The sequence below is a fragment of the Dendrobates tinctorius genome, unplaced genomic scaffold (assembly GCF_039654945.1).
Source record: "Dendrobates tinctorius isolate UK_male_01 unplaced genomic scaffold, ASM3965494v1 ptg000049l, whole genome shotgun sequence".
In the NCBI taxonomy this organism is placed as follows: Eukaryota; Metazoa; Chordata; class Amphibia; order Anura; family Dendrobatidae; genus Dendrobates; species Dendrobates tinctorius.
Window position 1 is genome coordinate 24,352,948 of NW_027361717.1, and position 21,495 is coordinate 24,374,442.

The 21,495-nt window shown below is 44.2% G+C and overlaps 1 protein-coding gene across 4 annotated transcripts in view; it reads right to left on the reverse strand.

Moving 5' to 3' along the window:
• The window catches only part of LOC141091148 (uncharacterized), a 207,259-nt gene that overhangs the window by 100,309 nt on the left and 85,455 nt on the right, over positions 1 to 21,495 (reverse strand). For all 4 annotated transcript variants that reach the window (XR_012232432.1, XR_012232431.1, XM_073576546.1 and 1 more), the window contains one exon: positions 14,877 to 14,985. The gene's annotated coding sequence lies outside the window, so the exon portion shown is untranslated. The remainder of the gene's footprint in view (positions 1 to 14,876; positions 14,986 to 21,495) is intronic.

Consider the following 21,495-nt stretch of genomic DNA (forward strand, 5'->3'; position numbering starts at 1 on the left):
GAGAGAGAGATATTCTGCCGCCAGAACTGAATTTGGGGTTAAATTTCTGGCAAGGAAATTCTTCCAGACATGCTCAGTGTAAAAAAGCGGATCCGTTAACGGATTCCGTCAGTTAATAGTTGGCAACTGATCCGTCGCCCATAGGCGACCATTATAACAAATGGCGGATAGCGGCGGCTCCTTTGCTATCCGCCATTTTGACGAAGACAAAAAAAGTTTCATTTTCCGTCTACTCAAGTCAGCGGACGCCTAAATTTTGGCGGATGCATCAAAAAACGGATCCAACGGATAACCATCCGTCAAAATCTGCCGATAATGCAAGTCAATGGGGGAAAAAACGGATCCGCCATTTTCTTTCTCAAAACGGTGGATTTTAACTGATGGCAACAAACGGAAATGTGAAACAAGCTTAAGACTGACACAAATTTTGGTTTTCACCCAGTTTGTTGCTCTACTGTTTTTAGATCTTTAAAGGCTCATTCAGACGTCCGCACAAATTGCTCAGATACTGCTAATGCACAGACCGGCTGCAGGTCTCTTGACCTGATCATGACGGCTTCATGGAAATTCATGAGGCTGTCACACTCGAATCAGGAGAGCTACGGCTAGTCGGTGCATTTGTAAGTTATGTACCGGGGTGTGGTCCTCAGGATACAGCGAAGTCAAGAGCGAGAAAACCGACTCCTACTCAGTTCACTCACTGTAAATATTATGGGACTGACTCAACCAGAAAGTACAAGACATTCAAAACATTGGACAGACCCTCAACCGTGAGGCTGAGACCCTTGAGCTGTACAGCGTGGCGCCCAAAAAATCTGTACCTGCTATACTGTCTATAAATCCACCTACCGGCGAGCCTGTCTAAACCTGTTACCCCCCCCTTGTAGTGATGACTGAATAGTGGAATATTCGGATTTGGGAAAATAGGCACAAATACATTCAAATATCCGTGTATTCGCACCGAATAGTGAATCCAATGCAAGTCAAAGGGAAAGACCAATATTTTTTTGCTGGACCCAACAAACAGGTCTGGGGGCAGGAGAAAAAAGCTGAAATGGATGGGAAAAGCTAAAACTAAATGGGAACAGCATGGAGAAGATGCCTGCATGCCTTTCTGACTCACACATGGTATCTGGGAATACTGTTGTCAGACTATTGCGCCAGTTTTATGGATTTATAAGAAGACCTCCCAAAACCAAACCTAAATTTTTTTTAAAGGGAAAAATGCTAACAAACATTTTTTCATTCATAATTACACAGACCCTCATCATCCTCCCATTCCCCACAGCCCCTCATCATCCTCCCATTCCCCACAGCCCCTCATCATCCCCCCATTCCCCACACAACCCCTCATCAACCCCCTATTCCCCACACAGAACCTCATTATCCCCCAATTCCCCACACATCCCCCATCGTCCATGGTGCAGCCCCTCAGTCCTCTCCTCACACAGCTCCATGGTGCAGCCCCTCGGTCCTCTCCTCACATGGCTCCATAGTGCAGCCCCTCATTTCCCGCTTTTCTTCTCCAGCAGCCATCCTCACCAAAATGTAGCTTGCTGCTATGGGAGCGTCATGGGACTGAAGGAGGCCCCGCCCCTTCCGGTTACATAATCGCCTCAAAAAATCAACTCCATTCTAATCGCTACTGTCATAGGTTCATGTTATGAATGAGTCACCGTAGGAGGGAAAAACAGAAATACTAGCTAAGTCCAGAAAACCAGAGAAGTTGGCAGCTATCGGATTGCAGACCCCTGGACCTATCAACAACAACTAGCAGTAGCCGTGGGGGGTTCCTACGGTGCCCTAGACCCCTCGATCACAGCCGGAGAACTAAATAGCCTAAAGACAGAAAGGGAAATCTAAACTGCCCCAGAGCAGACCCCAAAGCAATAGGCAGCCCCCAACATATAATGACGGTGAAGCAAGATGAAAAAACACTAACACAGATAGAAAGATAGGCTGAGCAAATGATGGGGCCCAAGCTAAGTAAATAGGACAGGATAGAAAAGCTGCTGTCTGCAATCCGCAAAAACCCTATCAAAACATGAGCCAACAGACTGATAGGGAAAAAAGCCCTGAAGACGCTAGGCTTCAAAAAGACTATATTAGTACTCAGGTATTTTCTGAAGACAGAGCAAAAAGACAAAAAGGAATTCGGCTCACCCCCAGCAGTGAATGGCAAAAATCCAGAAAAACAAGGCAAAACAAAACCAAAACACAAATACAAAAAGCAGAGCAGAAAACTTAGCTTTAGAGGAGCAGGAATCAGACTGGTCTCCTAGAATCCCTCAGAGAAATCACCAGCAAGGCAGAAGGGCATCGGCTGCCTTATATCCAGTCAGCAATTCCCATCACCCAGTCATCATCTACCTGCTCAGGTGCTTGGTAATCAGCCTCACTACCTTCCTTCCCCAGAAGAGGGAGTTCATCAGACCTCAATGGTGAAGGGGAAAATGAACTCACAAAAGGTTCAATTGTACTTGTGTCTGTAAGATGCGAGTACAATTGAACACTGGGAACGCAGCCTCCGGGGGGAGACACTGCGGACCGCCGCATTAGGTGGCACGACTGCGCCCCCCCTGCCGGCTGCGCCCGGGGCACATGCCCCGGTTGCCACCCCCTAGATACACCTCTGCTTTTGGCCCCGTGTCACCTTCATAGAATCATAGAATCGTAGAGTTGGAAGGGACCTCCTGGGCCATCTGGTCCAACCCCCTGCTCAAAGCAGGATTCGCTAAATCATTCCTGTCAGATGTCTGTCCAGCCTCTGTTTGAAGACTTCCATTGAAAGAGAACTCACCACTTCTCGTGGCAGCTTGTTCCACTCATTGATCACTCAAACTGTCAAAAAGTTTTTTCTAATATCTAACCTGTGTCTCCTCCCATTCAGTTTCATCCCATTGCTTCTAGTCTTTCCTTGTGCAAATGAGAATAAAGTTGATCCTTCTACAATGTGACAGCCCTTTAGATATTTGTAGACAGCTATTAAGTCTCCTCTCAGTCTTCTCTTTTGCAAACTAAACATTCCCAAATCCTGCAACCTTTCCTCATAAGACAGGGTTTGCAGACCGGTCACCATTCTGGTCGCTCTTTTCTGAACTTGATCCAGTTTGTTGATGTCTTTTTTAAAATGTGGTGCCCAAAACTGGACACAATATTCCAGATGAGGTCTGACCAAAGAGGAGTAGAGGGAATGAATGACTTCACGTGATCTAGACTGTAAGCTTCTGTTAATACATCCTAGAATTTCATTTGCCTTTTTTGCTGCTGCATCACACTGTTGACTCATATTCAGTCTTTGATCTATTAGTATGCCCAAGTCTTTTTCACATGTGCTGTTGCTTAGCCCTATTCCTCCCATTCTGTATATGCTTTATTCATTTTTATTGCCCAGATGTAGTACTTTGCATTTTTCCCTGTTAAAAACCATTTTGTTAGCTGCTGCCCACTTCTCCAGTTTATTTATATCTTTTTGAATCCTCTCTCTCTTCTCTAGTATTAGCTATCCTTCCTAGCTTTGTGTCATCAGCAAATGTAATCAGTTTACCCTCAATTCCTTCATCTAAATCGTTGATAAAGATGTTGAACAATACAGGGCCCAGGACAGAGCCCTGTGGTACCCCACTTGAGACATTCTTCCAACTGGATGTGCAGCCATTTACGACCACTCTTTGGGTCCGATCACTAAGCCAGTTATGAATCCACCTAACAGTTGCCTTGTCCATTCCATACTTAGTCATTTTTTTCAATAAGGATTGTATGAGATACTTTGTCAAATGCTTTGCTGAAGTCAAGATATACTATACCTACAGCATTTCCTTGATCCACCCAAACAGTGATTCCCTTATAGAAGGAAATTAAGTTAGTCTGACATGACTTATTAGTTACAAACCCATGCTGTTACAAACCCATGCTGTTACAAACCCATCACTTCATTCTTATCCAGGTACTGACATACATGTTGTTTAATAATTTGTTCAAAGATCTTTCCTGGTATAGAAGTCAGACTCACTGGCCTATAGTTGCCTGGGTCCACCTTCTTCCCCTTTTTGAAGATAGGAACAACATTTGCTCTTCTTCAGTCTTCTGGGACTTCTCCTTTTCTCCAAGAATTTTCAAAGATTAAGGAAAGGGGTTCAAAAATTTCTTTTGCTATCTCCTTCAGTACTCTGGGGTGTAATTCATCTGGACTTGGAGACTTGAATTCATTTAGGTTAGCTAAGTGTTTCCTCACTATCTTTCTGTTTATAGATAGCCTGGATTCTTCTATTCCCTTAATAGGACAGTGAAGAACAGTTGATGTTACATTTCCTTTCTGAGAGAAAACAGATGCAAAATAGGAATTTAAAAGTTCGGCCTTCTCAACATCCTGGTCTTACCATTTCATCATTTTCATCCTGTAAAAATCCTATAGCATCTTAGACTTTTCTTTTACTTTTGACATATCCCCAAAATCCTTTATTATTGCTTTTGACATCTCTTGCAAGCCTTAATTCATTGTCAGCTTTACTAATCTGATTTGTGCCCTGCAGGTTCTGCAGACAGCATTATATTATTCTTTAGATATGCCTCGCTCTTTCCATTTTAGAAACATTTTTTCTTCCTTTTTAGCATGTGCTTAAGTTCAGTGTTCATCCATCCTGGCTTCCTTAAATGCTTCCTATTCTTCCCTCTTTTCAGAATTGTTAACAATTGTGCTTTGAGAATTTCATTTTTCAAGATTTCCCATCCTTCCTGGACATTTTTGTCTTTAAGGATATCCAGCCATTGGATCCCTCCAATTCTCTTTCTGAATCCCTTAAAATCTGCCTTTCTGAAATCTAACCTTGACGTCTGAGTCTTCACAGGTCTTCCTCTTCAGTTATCCAAAATTCTAAAATAGCATGGTCGCTACCTCCTAGGGTCCCAGCCACTTTTACCTCCTCGACCATTTCCTCCCTGTTTATAAGGATTAGATCCAAGGTAGCAGTTCCCCTTGTTTTCTCCCCTACCTTTTGGAAGATAAAGTTGTCAGCAAGAGAGGATAAGAATTTCCTTGACCTGTTAGTTTTGCCTGAGAGAGATTCCCAACAAATGTCTGGATAGTTGAAATCTCCCATGACAACTATGTCATATTTTTTGGAGAACTTGGCCATTTGATGCATAAAGAGTTCATCCATATCTTCAGCTTGCACAGGTGGCCTGTAGTAAATGCCTACAATGGTGTCCTTTCCATTGTTCTGTCCTTGTATTCTTACCCAAACAGTTTCCACAGAACTCCCAGTCTCTGAAGCTTCAATCTCTGTGCAGATATACGCATTTCTAACATACAATGTGACACCTCCTCCTCGTTTATCAAGTCTGTTTCTTGCAAATAAGTTGTATCCTTCCAGTCTTGTATTCCAATCAGCTTTGCTGAGCTTTGCAGACTCACCTGCTATGCAAGTTTGCAAACCAAAAGTGACACACCCAGACCTTTGCTGCAGGGCTTTTAAATGGAATCTGTGGCCATAGGCCACTTGTAAGATCCGGCCAGGAGGCAGCGACCTGCCCCACTACCACCCTGTAGATCGCTCCAAAAATAAAAGCCCATGCCAGGTTTTCATAAATCTGCCTTGTGCAATAGCTTGCCCAAGACAAAACTTACATGAATTTTGCGCAGAAATCACAGCAATATCTGTGACTGCAATGCACTACAGCGGTCTTAATACGCTTCTATGCGTATCCTGGGAGGACACATAGCGACCCTTGCATATAATACCTGTCACTGCCTTACACTATCAACTACATAAGAAGAAAATGTAGGATGGAGGTAGTGGAGTCATTAAATCCTAGATCAGACCCAGAAGCAAAGCAAATTAGTCCAGACTCCAGATTAGAACCCAACATTAATTCAAACCCCAGGCCAGACTTCAACATTAGAATTGATCGTCAAATAACTAAAAACTCCAGACTAGACGCCTATATTAATTCAAAACCCAAAAGAGACCCCATAATTAATTCAGTACTTAGAGCAGACCCTTAAATGAATCAGCCTATCTAAATATACAAATCAGATCTCAGATTATTATCACTAAATGAATGAGACCTGAGGCCAGACCCCTTGGACCTTGGCTTAACTTCATAATTCATGACCACCTGGAACAATATAAATACAGACCTAAAATCAAACTAAAACACAGATACCATGACATAGTATTTATTTTCCATCTTCCTCCTGATTTGCTTTTCAGGCACCACTGTTACACTATCCAGCATCAAGACATTACTCTATGCCATGTGCTGACATCTATGGCATTGTTTGGCATCCTGACCCAGTGCCTCAAAGGTATGGGTCCAGAGCCAATAGCACTCCTGTCCACCTACTCACCTATGTGTGCCATACTGCTGATCCCACATTTTCCCGGCAGAGGCATGTAGGCAATAACAAATGAATATTTTAATTTTTTTATGATATTCATATGCCATTATATGGAACTTGTCAGGTCCTGAAATGCTATCACTCTGCAGATATGGGGTTAATGTTCCAAAGCTTCCGTATAGTAAGAACACAACCCAGAGTAAATGACCTTTATTGCTCCCAGCAGCTGCTGCCTCTCAGGTCATAGGGTACGTTGACATCAGGCATCAACCTTAGGGTACCGTTACACTTAGCGACGCACCAGCGATCCTGACAACGATACGACCTGGTAAGGATTGCTGGTGCGTAGCTAAATGGTGGCTAGTAAGCTGTCAAACACACGGGTATTACATACCTGGTAATGTGTTTTTTCATGAGACATGATGGCACCACGAGAGAGGGGATCCGCCCAACAAGGACAGGAAACCTTCAAGATAAAAAGGGCGGCTCCTCTCTCCGCATCAGTTGTTTTACAGAGCACGAGAGGAACTCCGCAGGCTAGTGTACATGTAAATAATACATCCTTTACACTACTAAATTTCCAACACCCAAGGGAGTGTATAATTCTAATAATGCATCCCACTAATGATGTGATCAATAGGGAGGGAATATAAGGGTGCCGTCATGTCTCATGGAAAAACACATTACCAGGTAATACCCGTGTTTTTCCATTCTACATGACGGCACCACGAGAGAGTTACAGAGATTTGTATTCTCTTAGAGAGGGATCACTGCTTGTAACACTCTTCTCCCGAATGTGAGATCAGAGGTAGCAAATAGGTCTAACCTATAATGTCTGACAAAGGTAGACGGAGCGAGCCAAGTGGCCGCCTTACAGATTTGGCAAATGGGAGCGTCTGCTCTCTCCGTCCAGGACGTCGCTATGGCCCTCGTGGAGTGGGCTTTTATACCTTCTAGAATAGCCCTGCGTGCACTGTTATATGCTGACATAATGGCCTTTCTCACTCATCTAGATACAGTCTGTTTAGAGGCTTTTAAGGCTCTTCCTTGCCCCTTGGAATGAGACAAATAAGGCCCTCTGTTTTTTTCTCCAAGGTCTCGTTACCTCTAAATACTGCAGGAGACATCTCCTCATATCTAGGCAATGAAGCCTCTCCTCCCTATGGTAGTTAGGGTTAGAACAAAGGGATGACAAGATTATCTCCTGAGCCCTAGGGAATTTTGATACCACCTTGGGAAGGTGTGCTGGATCTAATTTTAACACAACTCTATTGCCCATGGCCTGAGTGTAGGGAGGGTCTGTTGATAATGCGAGTAAATCCTCAACTAAAGCCCAATGTGAGCGTTACTAATAAGGCTGCCTTTAAAGTTAACACTTTATCTGATGTTATGTTTAGTGGTTCAAACAGACTTTCTGTCAGAGATGATAGGACTAAAGGGCCTGTCACACTAAAGGTACTGTCACACTTAGCGATGTACCAGCGATCCCGACCAGCGATATGACGCGGTCAGGATCGCTGGTACATCGCTAAGTGGTCGCTAGTGAGCTGCCACACAGGCAGATCTCACCAGGGACATCGCAGGGGTCGGGGGTCGCTACTTACCTGTCACACTAGGTGATCCTGCGTCCTCCCGCCTGGCTCCACGCGTCGCTCGTCTCCACAGCAGGAAGCGCCGCAGGAAGCTGACGACGAGAAACGGTCCAGCCTGTTCTCGCGCGATCAGCGATAACCAGCGGGGGAGCCGGTCGTAGGTAAGTATCAGACACAGCGATATCGCTAGCAATATCGCTATAACGGCACAAGTTATAGCGATATTGCTAGCGATATCTCTTAGTGTGACAGGCCCTTAAGAGATATCGCTAGCAATATCGCTATAACTAGTGACGTTATAGCGATATTGCTAGCGATATCTCTGTGTGTGATACTTACCTACGACCGGCTCCCCTGCTGGTTATCGCTGATTGCGCGAGAACGTTCAGGACTGTTTTTCTTCGTCAGCTTCCTGCGGCGCTTCCTGCTGTGAAGACGAGCGACGCGTGGAGCCGGGCGGGAGGACGCAGGATCGCCTGGTGTGACAGGTAAGTAGCGACCCCCGTCCCCAGCGATGTCGCTAGTGAGATCTGCCTGTGTGGCAGCTCACTAGCGACCACCTAGCGATGTACCAGCGATCCTGACCGCGTCATATCGCTGGTACATCGCTAAGTGTGACAGTACCTTAAATTTAGATCCCAAGGAGGAGTAGGGGACGGGACAGAGTCAGCTCTAGTACAGGCCCGGATAAACCTGGTCCCCCACCTATTGTTTGCCAGGTCGCAGTTGAATAAGGATGCCAGGGCTGAGATGTGTACTTTGAGGGTACTGACAGTTAACCCCAATCCTAAACCTTTCTGCAGAAATTCCAGTATTGTCACTATCGGGACTTTCCCTTCCCGTATTGGGTCTGAGGTAGATAAGAATTTTTTACATATCCTCCTACAAATTTTTTGTACTCACTGGTTTTCTGCTACTGAATAAGGTGGATATTAACGCTGCTGAGAATCCCTTTTTCTCTAGTAGTGATCTTTTAAATTTTAGGCTGTCAACTGCAGCCCGGATCTCTGAGGGTGATTGAAGGGACTCTGTGTTAGAAGGCCCTAGACCTCTGTCACGACATCACTCTCAGCCAGTAGGACCATGGTCTTTTTGGTCAAAAGGGGCTATCATAATCACTCTGGCTCTGTCCTCCCCGATCTTCCTCAAAACTGCTGGTATGAGGCATATTGGAGGGAAGGTGTACAGAAGACGTCCACTCTATTCTGAAGGCGACTACTGCCAATGGTCTGTCTGCTGGACTTAGGGAGCAGAATTCCTGAACCTTCCTGATGGCTTTTTTGAGGCGGAGAGATCTATACTGGGTTTTTCCCACATGTGCATTATCCGTTGAAAAATGGATTGTTTTAGGTACCATTCTCCTTGCCTCAAGTGGTTCCTGCTCAGAAAGTCTGCCTTCAGGCTGTCTATACCTCGGATATGCAGGGCCGGTAATGAGAGGAACTGGTGTTCTGCCAGAGTTATGATCCGGCCTCAAGCTGCTTAGCAGAGGCCCTTTGACAAGAGCAGTCACCTTCAGCGTAAAAGGACCGGTGACTATCTGCATCAAGGACTGAGAACGGGTGTCTCCCTGGCGGTTTATATATGCAACCACTGTTTGGTTGTCTGATAGGACTCTCACATGGTAATTCCTTTAGCGTTTTTTCGATTTGTTAGAAGTTTTTAATCATTCGAGGATAGATTTCTTTCCTCCTTGGCCTAGGGATCTTGGAGCCCTAATGTGTCTAGGTGGGCTTCACACCCCCAAGTACTGGCGACCGTTGTGACCACTTTGGAGGTTGCGTGTGTGTGCAGGGTACTCCTCTCGGAGATGACTATCTGTAACCGCCACATGAGTGTTTGGAGTGCAGAGTCTGGAGGGTGAGCGTCTGCTCTAACTGCCCCTGAAGTTCCCGGTTGTTCTGCAGCACACACCCTTACCGTTCCCTTGTGTGGAACTGGGCCCATTTGACTGCTGGTATGCAGGAGGTGAGGGACTCCCAATACCGACATGGTCCTTCACAGAGCCATTTCTGGCTCTTTTTTTTTTTTTTAGATGATATTCCTGCTCCATTGAGTCCACTGTTAACACCAAGAAAATTCTGGACCATTGCCCGTTCCAGTTTGGATCTTTTCAGCTGCCACCCCAGCGTCTGTAGTGTTCCCATCACTATTCTGACTTGTTCTCGACAGTAAGGGAGTCTTCTTCCCATTATCAAGAAGTTGTCCAAATATGGCATCACCAGAGTATCTTTTTCTCTGGGGTGTGCTGTGACTTCTGCAACTAATCTTTGTGAAACTCGAGGGCTATTGCTACTGCAAAGGGCAGAGCACCGGATTGAAAGTGACGTCACTGAGACCTCATCTGGACTGCTATTCTGAGACATTTGCGGCCTTATTGCCGGATCAGAATGTGGCGATAAGCTCTTGACTACTGACCTTATCGTCTCCACCTTGGAAGACGGGATTATCAGACACCTGTTGAGGTCTTTTCTGATTTATAATTGTCCTCCAGGGATTGTCTGGGGTATTTTTTTTTTTTTTTTTTAAATGGGGGGGGGGGGGGGGGAGTAAAACTCTATCCTTCTATCGGAATCTCTTCCAGGACATGTTTGTCTAGGAGTGAAATTGTTTCTCCTACCAGACTGTCTTTCTTGAGAGGACTGTATATATCCTCGTGGAGGCCAGTGGTGGAACCTTAACTCCATACATGATCCCACAATTTTGCCGGATCTACTTCCAAGCTGGGAGTAAGTGCACCTGAGAAGGCCCATCACTGGGAGGGTTTCTCGGTGTCTTTGGAAGACTTGCCGAAGTAGAGGCCTCTCCCACCTCTGGATCGTTTGTCAGAGCGGTTTCTGTCTCGAACCTTATAGTGCTGTCTTTTTTTTTTTTTTTTAGAAATGTTGTTGTCGGCTCTTCCTAATACGTCATCCAATACCTGTCTAAAATAGGAAATTTCCCTTACACGGTAAGGAGCAGAGTTACAGCTCTGCCTGTGTTTTTCCCCCCCCCGGCCAGCATTTAAGCAATCCAGCACGGCGTCCCACTTTAGCCAAAGCTAATTTTGCTGCTAGCCTTGCTGAATCCTGCTGAAGTCTCAGCTAGGAATACTGCCGCTGCTCTTATGGCTGGTATTGGGCTCTTTGCTCTAGCTGATCCTCCAGGTTATTAATCTATATCTTAAGGGATCTAACCACACAAGTGACCGTGATGGGCGGCCTTAGTGCTCCAGCCGAGGCCTCCCAGACCGTTTTAAGACAATTATCTGTCTGTCAGAAGTTCTTTCAGGGAACCTAAATCCTTTAAGAGCAGGGAAGACTTTCTGGCGACCTTTGCGAACGCTACGTCCATCTTTGGAGCCCCATCCCAGGATGAGGATGTCTCACCCTCAAAGGGGTACTTCCTTTCCAGGGAATGATTTCCGTTTTAATGAGACTTTAATAGGAAATGCACTACGTTTTCTCTATAGCAGGATGTCGAACATGAGTTCTATGGCTTTTCGCATCTACCAGCCTCATGATAGGCCGGACTGCTTTAATAAACTTGTCCGTACTGTAGCTTCCCCTAGGAACATATCTTTCTCATCTGGACCACATTTCTCATCAGCGAGATTTAATTGAGTCATCCTCTGATCCCTCTGGAGTCCTCCTGAGAGATCAATGAGGTGTTGGCCTTTACTTTGCTATTCGTGTCCGTTGACTGCAAAGCCCTTCCTGATTTACAGACATCTGGCTGGATCAGGGACCTCAAGCTCTCAGCAAAGAGGGTGTCTCTTCCGCTACTATTTTATTAATCCAGGCCTGACACCACCTCTTATTCGGAAGGGACTCTTTTTTTTTGCACAAGGAATATTCCTTATTCCTAGCTTTTGATTTACCCCATTTTAGGGACCTCCAATACTCTACCCCACCAATGTATGTAAAAAGGGGGGAGAGAGGAGACAAAACAAAGAACAGACAATATCGTACTGGACTTTCTCGAAGTTCACTTACCACTCGGACGTTTCACAGGAGGCTGACTGGTCTGTTCACTTGTTTCCCATTGGGACTATGGACCCCTCCTTTTTACACCATGACGATCCGCCCGTACGCTTATCAGAGGGGCTTCCACTGTATTTATGGTGCGTCCGGCTCTCCTCATCTGAGCGAGACCACCACTCTTGCACCTCCTGGTGCAGCTGTAAGTGAACATCTTATAAGCGGCTAAACTGCTGCTGTTCCTGATGAGAGCAGTCACAATCAACCTAGAAATGTTGGTGACCCATGCCAGCACTTCTGACAGCATTACCCCATTTTTTTTTTTTGTTGGATCACCTGGTTGATCTTGCACCTGCCGGTCGCATGCGCTTTCTGTACCTCAAACCACATATGCGCACTATGCCCGGCTCACGCCGCTGGCCACCACTGCTTCCTGCAGGTACAGCTTCATCTATGGCCCAAATTGTGACCGGTGCACTGGGCTCAACAGGGAGGGTAGATAAATCTGGCCTCCGAGGAGTCTTACTTCAGGCCCGGGCACTGATGTGCCTCATGGGCTGCATGGCAATCATGCATCAACAGGGAGGGATCACAGAAAGTGGCCTCCATGGACTTCTATGAGGTATGTCGGCATCTGGGAGGGTACACCCAATGTGGCCTCCGAGGCTCTAACTTCACCCAGGCATTCGCCTCACGGGCTGTGGCCATGCACTCGCTCGGGGGGGGCATAGGAATATATGGCCCCTGAGGAGACTACCGGTACCTGGTGACGGGTGTAGCAGACCAGTGCCTACCAGTAACCACCCAACCCAGGCATCCTCTTCTTCCTTCCAGAATCTTCAAGAGGTTTTCATCTTGAGGGTTCCCCATCGAGGACAGGAAACCAACTGATGCGGAGAGACGAGCCGCCCCCTTTATCTTGAAGGTTTCCTGTCCTTGTTGGGCGGATCCCCTCTCTCGTGTTGCCGTCATGTAGAATGGAAAAAGGCAGATTTACCCAAGGACGCAGCAACGATCCAGCGATCCGTATAACGACCTCGGTGGTCGTTGGGACCTTGTCACACAGCAGCGATTCTGACAACTCCCGCCTGCGTCCATGATGTCTGAGTCGCTAACGACGTCGCTCGTCGGTGTCAAACACAGCGATGCACGCTGGCCAGCGGGACACCAGTGATCAAAAAATGGCTCAGGACATCCGAGCACGATCAGCGACATCGCAGCGGGGGGCCGGTCGCCGCTATGTGTTACACGTAACGAGATAGCTGGCGAGGTCACTGTTGCGTCACAAAATCGGTGACGCTTCAGCGATCTCGCTATGTGAGATGGGGCCTTTAGTCTTCGGCAGCACAGAGTGACCTGTAGGGTGTATTGCTGAATAGCTTATATATGGGGGTGATCACTGGGGCGGCAATGTTTATATATGAGGTCAGTGAGCCACCCCAGGCTATGACACACAGTGGGGGAGTTCAGTTCTTAAAAGGAATCTTTCACCTTCACTTAAATTTCAGTTTTGTTTCTGGCTGCATTGATAGATCTTGGCGAGTATACAATTTACATCCATATACTTCTTATACTGCAATCAATACATGTTAATAATCTGTGCACAAAAATGATATCCCAAATTCTACAATACTGAACTCACACATGGATACTGTAATGAGATATCATGGAATACTGGCCGCTATACGGATTATTGCATTTGTAATAGTCAAATAATTCTCACAGTTTTCTTTACTAGCAGGGATGACAAGGCACAATACAAGTCTATGGGTCCGTGTAAAACCCGTTGTCACGCACGGTAAGGGAAAACCAATTGTAACATAAAGGGAAATGGGGAAGGGGGCCCAGACACTAAGGAAGGGATTTGGAGACCCCCTAGGCTAGATCTAATCTCTTCCTAGAACTCCTACCGAGCCCTTATATTGGTTCCTCACCAATCGCCGAGCCAAAACCTGAGGCCCTGAATCTCCCTGGGGCTTAGTCCTGAATAGGGAACGGAAGGGAGATGCGCGATAGGCAGTCTCCGCTAAACTAAAGACGGTAAGGTAAGACAAACAGGGGAACACTTAGCTGAATCGCAAGATACGGATACCAGAAGAGGGATTCCAGACACCAAACTGGAGCACTCTGAGAAGGTCCAACCCTGTAGCAAGCAGAAGTGGAAATGAAACTATTACCTGCACTGGGTCACAGCTGAGCCACTAACTAAATAGATCCAAACTTCTCAGGGCAGGAGGAGGTCGACGCTGGGTCCTAGAGGCAGATGGTTCAGGGAGCAATCTGTATGAACAGGCGCTCAGACCTTCTGAGGCCTGACGCAGGATGATAGCCTGTCACCTCCAAAGCGCTCGTGACACCCGTACAGCACATGGATGGTGTCTGTGTTTTATCAGTGTGACTGATATACAGGTTTAACATTATTAGACACCATATTACTTGTAATTTGAGAGCAGTGGTGTATTTTGCAACTTGCCCGTGTCGGAAAATTTATATTGGACGAACAACGAGGCAAACTTAAAGTAAGAATCTGAGAACACGTCCTGGGTATAAAAACAGTGGAGAATGAAAATGAAATGAATGCCTTAAAGACTATCCCAAGGCATTTTAAACTTCACCATATGTGTGACAGTACAAAATTGAGAGTCCGCGGAATAGATATGATTCCCACCAACATTAGGGAAGTTAATACTAGCCGTAAGTTGGCACAGTGTGAGACCAAGTGAATCTGCACCCTTAAAACGGTCCAACCATTTGGTCTAAATGAGAATAATCGTTTTGCCCTATTTCGCTGACTATGGTCGCTTTGTCATTGTGTATATGCTATTTTTATAATTTTTTATTATTTTATTATGCCTATTGCAGACTATTTTAATATTATGGTAATTATAATTACTATATTTTATAATATTTACTTATTCTGTATGTTACATAATTATTACACTATTCTATCTATATTAATTTTAATACTTATACATGGTAACTTACCTGGTTTTCTTTATTTTCTTATACTAGTGTGGGTGGTGATATGGATTGTGGAGTGGACTGTTCTTTCTGCCATCTTTTGGAGTCCAATCTCTCTGCACCAAAGGGAGCACTAAGAGAAGAATTATTGAAACATCAAGATCCATGAAGATACATATATATATTTATACATATTGATACATTGTGTGTTATATATTTCATATTTTTGAATGCATATTATTGGATTTTGTCTTATTAATATTACGTTTGTGGACTACCATAATTTTTATACTTTACAGCGTTTTCTTATGAATATATTTTTCTGTAACTATATGCGATGTTTTCACTGTTAATGGTGTGATATATTATACTAAACTTTATTATATATACTATACTAACTATATTAATCATGTGACTGGTTTTATCTGTCATCACCGGTACGCGCTTGTGGCAAATATAATGTGGGGTTCCATCTGCAGCCGCGTCTTTAGGTCTCCTGGCTTGCAATTTACTTGCAGCTAGGATACATGACGTGTCCGGTTTGGTTTCTCCGCCTTCTCCTGCTCCAAGCGCATCATTTTATGGTCTTGTACAGCCAGCTGCTAGGGACGTTTTGATAGTGGTGTAATTAATACCTCATCTCTTCCGGGTATATACGTTTGCTTCAGTCACTATGGTGACTATGGTCACGTGAAGCTATGACCCGGCCTTTATCGCTATGGTTCCCTGAGGATGGCATCTAGCTGTTAGTCTGTTTCTGCCATGCGCAGTACATGCTCTGGGAATATTTTTTCGGCTCCGTTTACTATTGGAGCAAAGATCTTCGTCTGGTCACTTGATGCCTAGCCCAGCCCCCGTTGCCACAGACACCTGGTGACGGCGGTGTTCTTATATGTCGGACTGTTTCTGACATGCGCAATCGTATGGAGAGACTTCTGCTGGAGATGTTTTGTCTCTGTGAATGACGGCGGTGGCCATTTATACTATATTATTGTTTTTATATGCGCAGTCACATTAAACTGTTTTCGATTGGGTGCAGTGACAGACGATGCATACACAATTATGGATTCTGTTATGCACGCCTCTAATATATGCCGATTGGTGTTGCTTTTACACACCCCCACTGCCTATTGGTTTTTTTGGGTATATATACCTACCTGTATCCCATGGGCGCCACCCACTGACGAAGGCTACGTGCCGAAACGCGCGTTGGGTGGGCGTCTATCAAGGAGACCAGGAGCTATACATATTGTGAGTTACTATTAACCTCTCTTTTACAGTCGTACCTTTATTACTATTGTTTTCATGGTCTATATACTATTACACCCTTTTGGGTATCTAAGCAATAGGTTAAATCTATAGCGTGGCATATCTTATACTGACACCTACTGGTGCTTTTTGGTATTGCACTGCACTTTATTTTTGAATGTTAACCCTATAAATACTATATATTTTTTATTCACATTTTTAATGTATTTTTAATGTATGTTTCACCTTGCTGCTATTCCAAATTTTATATTTTTTCAGTCACTATATAATAGTAGGCAGTTATGCACATTATTAATGTATGAATTCACATTGATGTTGTTTACATATTTATAAAGTCATAGAATCATAGAATGGTTGAGTTGGAAGGGACCTCCTGGGCCATCTGGTCCAACCCCCTGCTCAAAGCAGGATTCGCTAAATCATCCCAGTCAGATGTCTGTTCCGCCTCTGTTTGAAGACTTCCATTGAAGGAGAACTCACCACTTCTCATGGCAGCATGATCCACTCATTGATCACTCTGTCAAAAAGTTTTTTCTAATATCTAATCTGTGTCTCCTCCCATTCAGTCTCATCCCATTGCTTCTAGTCTTTCCTTGTGCAAATGAGAATAAAGTTGATCCTTCTACAATGTGACAGCCCTTTAGATATTTGTAGACAGCTATTAAGTCTCCTCTCTGTCTTCTCTTTTGCAAACTAAACATTCCCAAATCCTGCAACCTTTCCTCATAAGACAGGGTTTGCAGACCGGTCACCATTCTGGTCGCTCTTTTCTGAACTTGCTCCAGTTTGTTGATGTCTTTTTTAAAAGTCAATGCACAGTTGTAGGTAATTATTTATCAGCACCATTTATTGTATAGATATGCCTCTGTATCAGGATAGTATTGCCCCAATTTTTCAGCATGCACAAAAAAAAAATTTTAATGAAGCATTTCTCTATTAGATTTCTATTATATTAATAAAATTTACAATTTTAATCTGGGACTTTCTGGTCGATTTGTGGTTCTTTCTGGTATTAGGCTTTCTTAGTTGTTTTTGACTGTCCCAGTACAATACCCACTGGTCCATTTAGGCTGCCCACAGTACAATACAACTTAGGTTTCACTAGAATTGTAGCTGTTGGTTTTTTATCATTGAAAGTGTGGTTTTAGGTTTAACATTGCAAAGTATAGGAGAAACTTTGTAATTTCTTTTTATTTTGCCATAACGGAAAAACACTGACACACTAATGGAACTCTGGCACACAGATGACACTGATGGCAAAGTGATGAGATACTAACACATTAATGGCACATTGATTGCACGAGGCTGAAGTTGGTTTCTTATTCGTCCGGTTTCTTATTCGTCAGTTTCTTATTCAGCAATTTTTTCTTTTCTGTTTTTTATAGGTTTAACAAAAAATAAGCATCCCAATAACAAAAAAACAATGTAGTGAGGTGCCTTGATGTGAATACACTTAAAAACAGCTACAAAAACTATGAAACTGGCACAAAAATGAGCATCAAAGTGGGCACCAAAGAGCATTGAAGAAAGGGTTAAATGACTTTGGGCCACTGATCTCACACTGCAGACATATAGAACAGGGAGACCCACATCAAAACCAGGTCTCTCCAGCCTGGCCCAAATGGGTTCTGGGCATCAGAACTGGCATCAAAGTGGGTAGACAGTCAATTTTGGTCATTTGAATAAGTAACTGATGTTGATAAGGGGTTAAATTACCTTGGGCCACTGATCTCACATCAAGAAAACACAGATAGTGATCCCATGCATCAAACCCAGGTCCTTCCAGCCTAGCTCAAATGGGTTCTGTGCATCAGCATTGGCATCAAAGTGGGCAAACAGCCGATTTTCACCCATTTGAATAAGTATCTGATGTTTTTAAGGGGTTAAATGACTTTCGGCCACTGATCTCACACTAAGAATACACAGATAGTGATGCAGTAATCCATAGCTGAGGAAAATACAGTTTGCAACCAGGACGGTGCTAAGATGCTGCTGGCCCGGCTGCAAACTACTGGGGAATGAGGAGATGCCACCGGCGCAGCCTCAGAGACTAGCGGTGAAGTCAATAGGTCTGCCCTCCCTGTCGGCGTGACTCGCGCTGAACTCTGGAGCGTGGGAAAATGCCAGTTCATTCTCCCATGCTCCAGAGTTCATCTCAGTTCAGGCCGGCAGGGAGGACAGACTCAGTGACGTCAGCGGTAGACTCTGAAGCTGCGCTGGCATCATCTCATTCATTCACCAGTAGTTGCAGCCGGGGCGGTCACATCTTAGCACCGCTCCTGGCTGCAAACTGTATTTTCCAATATGGATTACTGTGTGGGACAGAACGACGGACAGATATGATATATTGTTGTATTTTTTTTTTATTCATTACTGGAAAACAAAGGCGTCACATGGATTAGCTGGATAATGAAGATGAAAAACTGTGTTTAGTGTTGTATTTCACTAAAAGACTTTATTCTGGCTGCATTTTTATTGAACCTGCAACAACTATAGGATTAGTAATGGATAGGTATCTTATTGACACCTCTCCATTAGAAAGCCAGGCTTGATGTGACCTTACAATTCAAAGGTGACATCAACCCCCAACTATTAACCCATATGCCACCGCTACAGGGCAGTGGGAAGAGAGGCTAAGTGCCAGAAATGGTGCATCTTACAGTTGCGCCACTTCTGGAGTGGCTGAGAGCTGGTGTTTGTAGCCGGGGTGGGTAAATATCCATGATCCCTTCCTTGGCTATAAATATCAGCCCACAGCTGTCTGCATAGTCTTTTCTAGATATTAATTAGAAGGGGACCCCACGTCATTTTGGGAGCCCACCTATTTTAATAGTCAGTAAAAGCTAAATACAGTGTGTCCGTAAAGTCATGGTGCACTTTTCACCAGTCACTGGAAAGCAACAAAAGACGATAAAAATGTGAAATCTGCTCCAAATAAAAGAACCTCTCCCAGTGTCTTAACTATTCAGTGCAGTTCGATGTGGGCTCCAATTGCTGTCCTACACACATCCAAACGATAGCTTGTGCTTGCATGATGTCACAGATCTGGCAGTGTATGAATCAGAGTTCAGTTTATCAGGGGTTAATCTGTCTTGGGGCTCCGCAAGAGCTTAAACGAGTTTGTGTTGTTTGATTGCTTCTTATTATCTCTCCTCATGATCAGTTCTGATATGATTGGACCAGAGAAAGGGCGCCAAAAGTGCACCATGAAATTATGGACACACTATACAGCTGCAGGCTGATATTCAGAGCCTGGGGAGTGCCATGGGTATTAACCCCTTCCTAGGCTATAAACACCGGCCCCCAGTCACTGGCTTTCCCTCTCTGGATTGGAAATTTGCGCGGGAGCCCACGACATTTTTTCCCCCAAAAATAATCTTATTAATTACATACAATTAGTACTGTGTGTGTGGGACATGTATTTGTCAGTGACATGTATATATCTACCTATTCCATATGGATTTACTGTATATAAACCATGTCTTCTATCTCGTCAGCTTCTACAGCGATTTTACAGAAGACGACAAATGAATTACCAGCTATTGTTCTTTTTCTCTATGTAATACAAAGATATATACAGTGCCTTGCGAAAGTATTCGGCCCCCAGGAGCTATTCATCCTTTTCCCACATATCATGCTTCAAACATAAAGATACCAAATGTGAATTTTTGGTGAAGACTCAACAACAAGTGGGACACAATTGTGAAGCTGAACGAAATTTATTGGTTATTTTAAATTTTTGTGGAAATTCAAAAACTGAAAAGTGGTGTGTGCAATATTATTCGGCCCCTTTAACTTAATACTTTGTTGCACCACCTTTTGCTGCGATTACAGATGCAAGTCGCTTGGGGTATGTCTCTGTCAGTTTTGTACATCGAGAGACTGAAATTCTTGCCCATGCTTCATTGGCAAACAGCTCGAGCTCAGTGAGGCTTGATGGAGATCGTTTGTGAACAGCAGTTTTCAGCTCTTTCCACAGATTCTCGGTTGGATTCAGGTCTGGACTTTGACTTGGCCATTCTAACACCTGGATACGTTTGTGAACCATTCCATTGTAGATTTTTCTTTATGTTTGGGATCATTGTCTTGTTGGAAGACAAATCTCCGTCCCAGTCTCAGGTCTTTTGCAGACTCCAACAGGTTTTCTTCAAGAATGGTCCTGTATTTGGCTCCATCCATCTTCCCATCAATGTTAACAATTTTCCCTGTCCCTGCTGAAGAAAAGCAGGCCCAAACCATGATGCTGCCACCACGTTTGACAGTGGGGATGGTGTGTTCAGGGTGGGGATGGTGTGTTCAGGGTGATGAGCTGTGTTGCCTTTACACCGAACATATCATTTGGCATTGTTGCCAAAAAGTTCAATTTTGGTTTCATCTGACCAGAGCACATGCTTCCACATGTTTGGTGTGTCTCCCAGGTAGCTTATCGCAAACTTTAAACAACACTTTTTATGGATATCTTTGAGAAATGGCTTTCTTCTTGCCACTCTTCCATAAAGGCCAGATTTGTGCAGTGTACGACTGATTGTTGTCCTATGGACAAACTGTCCCACATCAGCTGTAGATCTCTGCAGTTCATCCAGAGAGATCATGGGCCTCTTGGCTGCATCTCTGCTTAGACCTCTCCTTGTTTGGGATGAAAGTTTAGAGGGACGGCCGGTCTTGGTAGATTTGCAGTGGTATGATACTCCTTCCATTTCAATATGATATCTTGCACAGTGCTCCTTGGGATGTTTAAAGTTTTGGAAATCATTTTGCATCCATGTCCGGCTTTAAACTTCTCCACAACAGTATCACGGACCTGCCTGTTGTGTTCCTTGGTCTTCATGATGCTTTCTCTGCTTCAAACAGAACCCTGAGACTATCACAGAGCAGGTGCATTTATATGGAGACTTGATTACACACAGGTGGATTATATTTATCATTATTCATTTAGGACAACATTGGATCATTCAGAGATCCACAACAAACTTCTGGAGTGAGCTTGCTGCGCTGAAAGTAAAGGGGCCGAAGAATATTGCACGCCCCACTGTTCAGTTTTTGCATTTCCACAAAAACTTAAAATCACCAATAAATTTTGTTCAACTTCACAATTGTGTTCCACTTGTTGATTTTTCACCAAAAATTTACATTTGGTGTCTTTATGTTTGAAGCATGATATGTGGGAAAAGGTTGAAAAGTTCCAGGGGGCGAATACTTTCACAAGGCACTGTATATATACACTGCTTAAAAAAAATAAAGGAAACACTTAAACAAAGTAACATAGTTATTAAGGTTGAATGAAGACTTTAAGTCCATCTACTTCAACCCATATCCTATCCTAACTTGCCCTAACATGTTGATCTAGAGGAAGGCAAAAAAACCCATGTGGCAA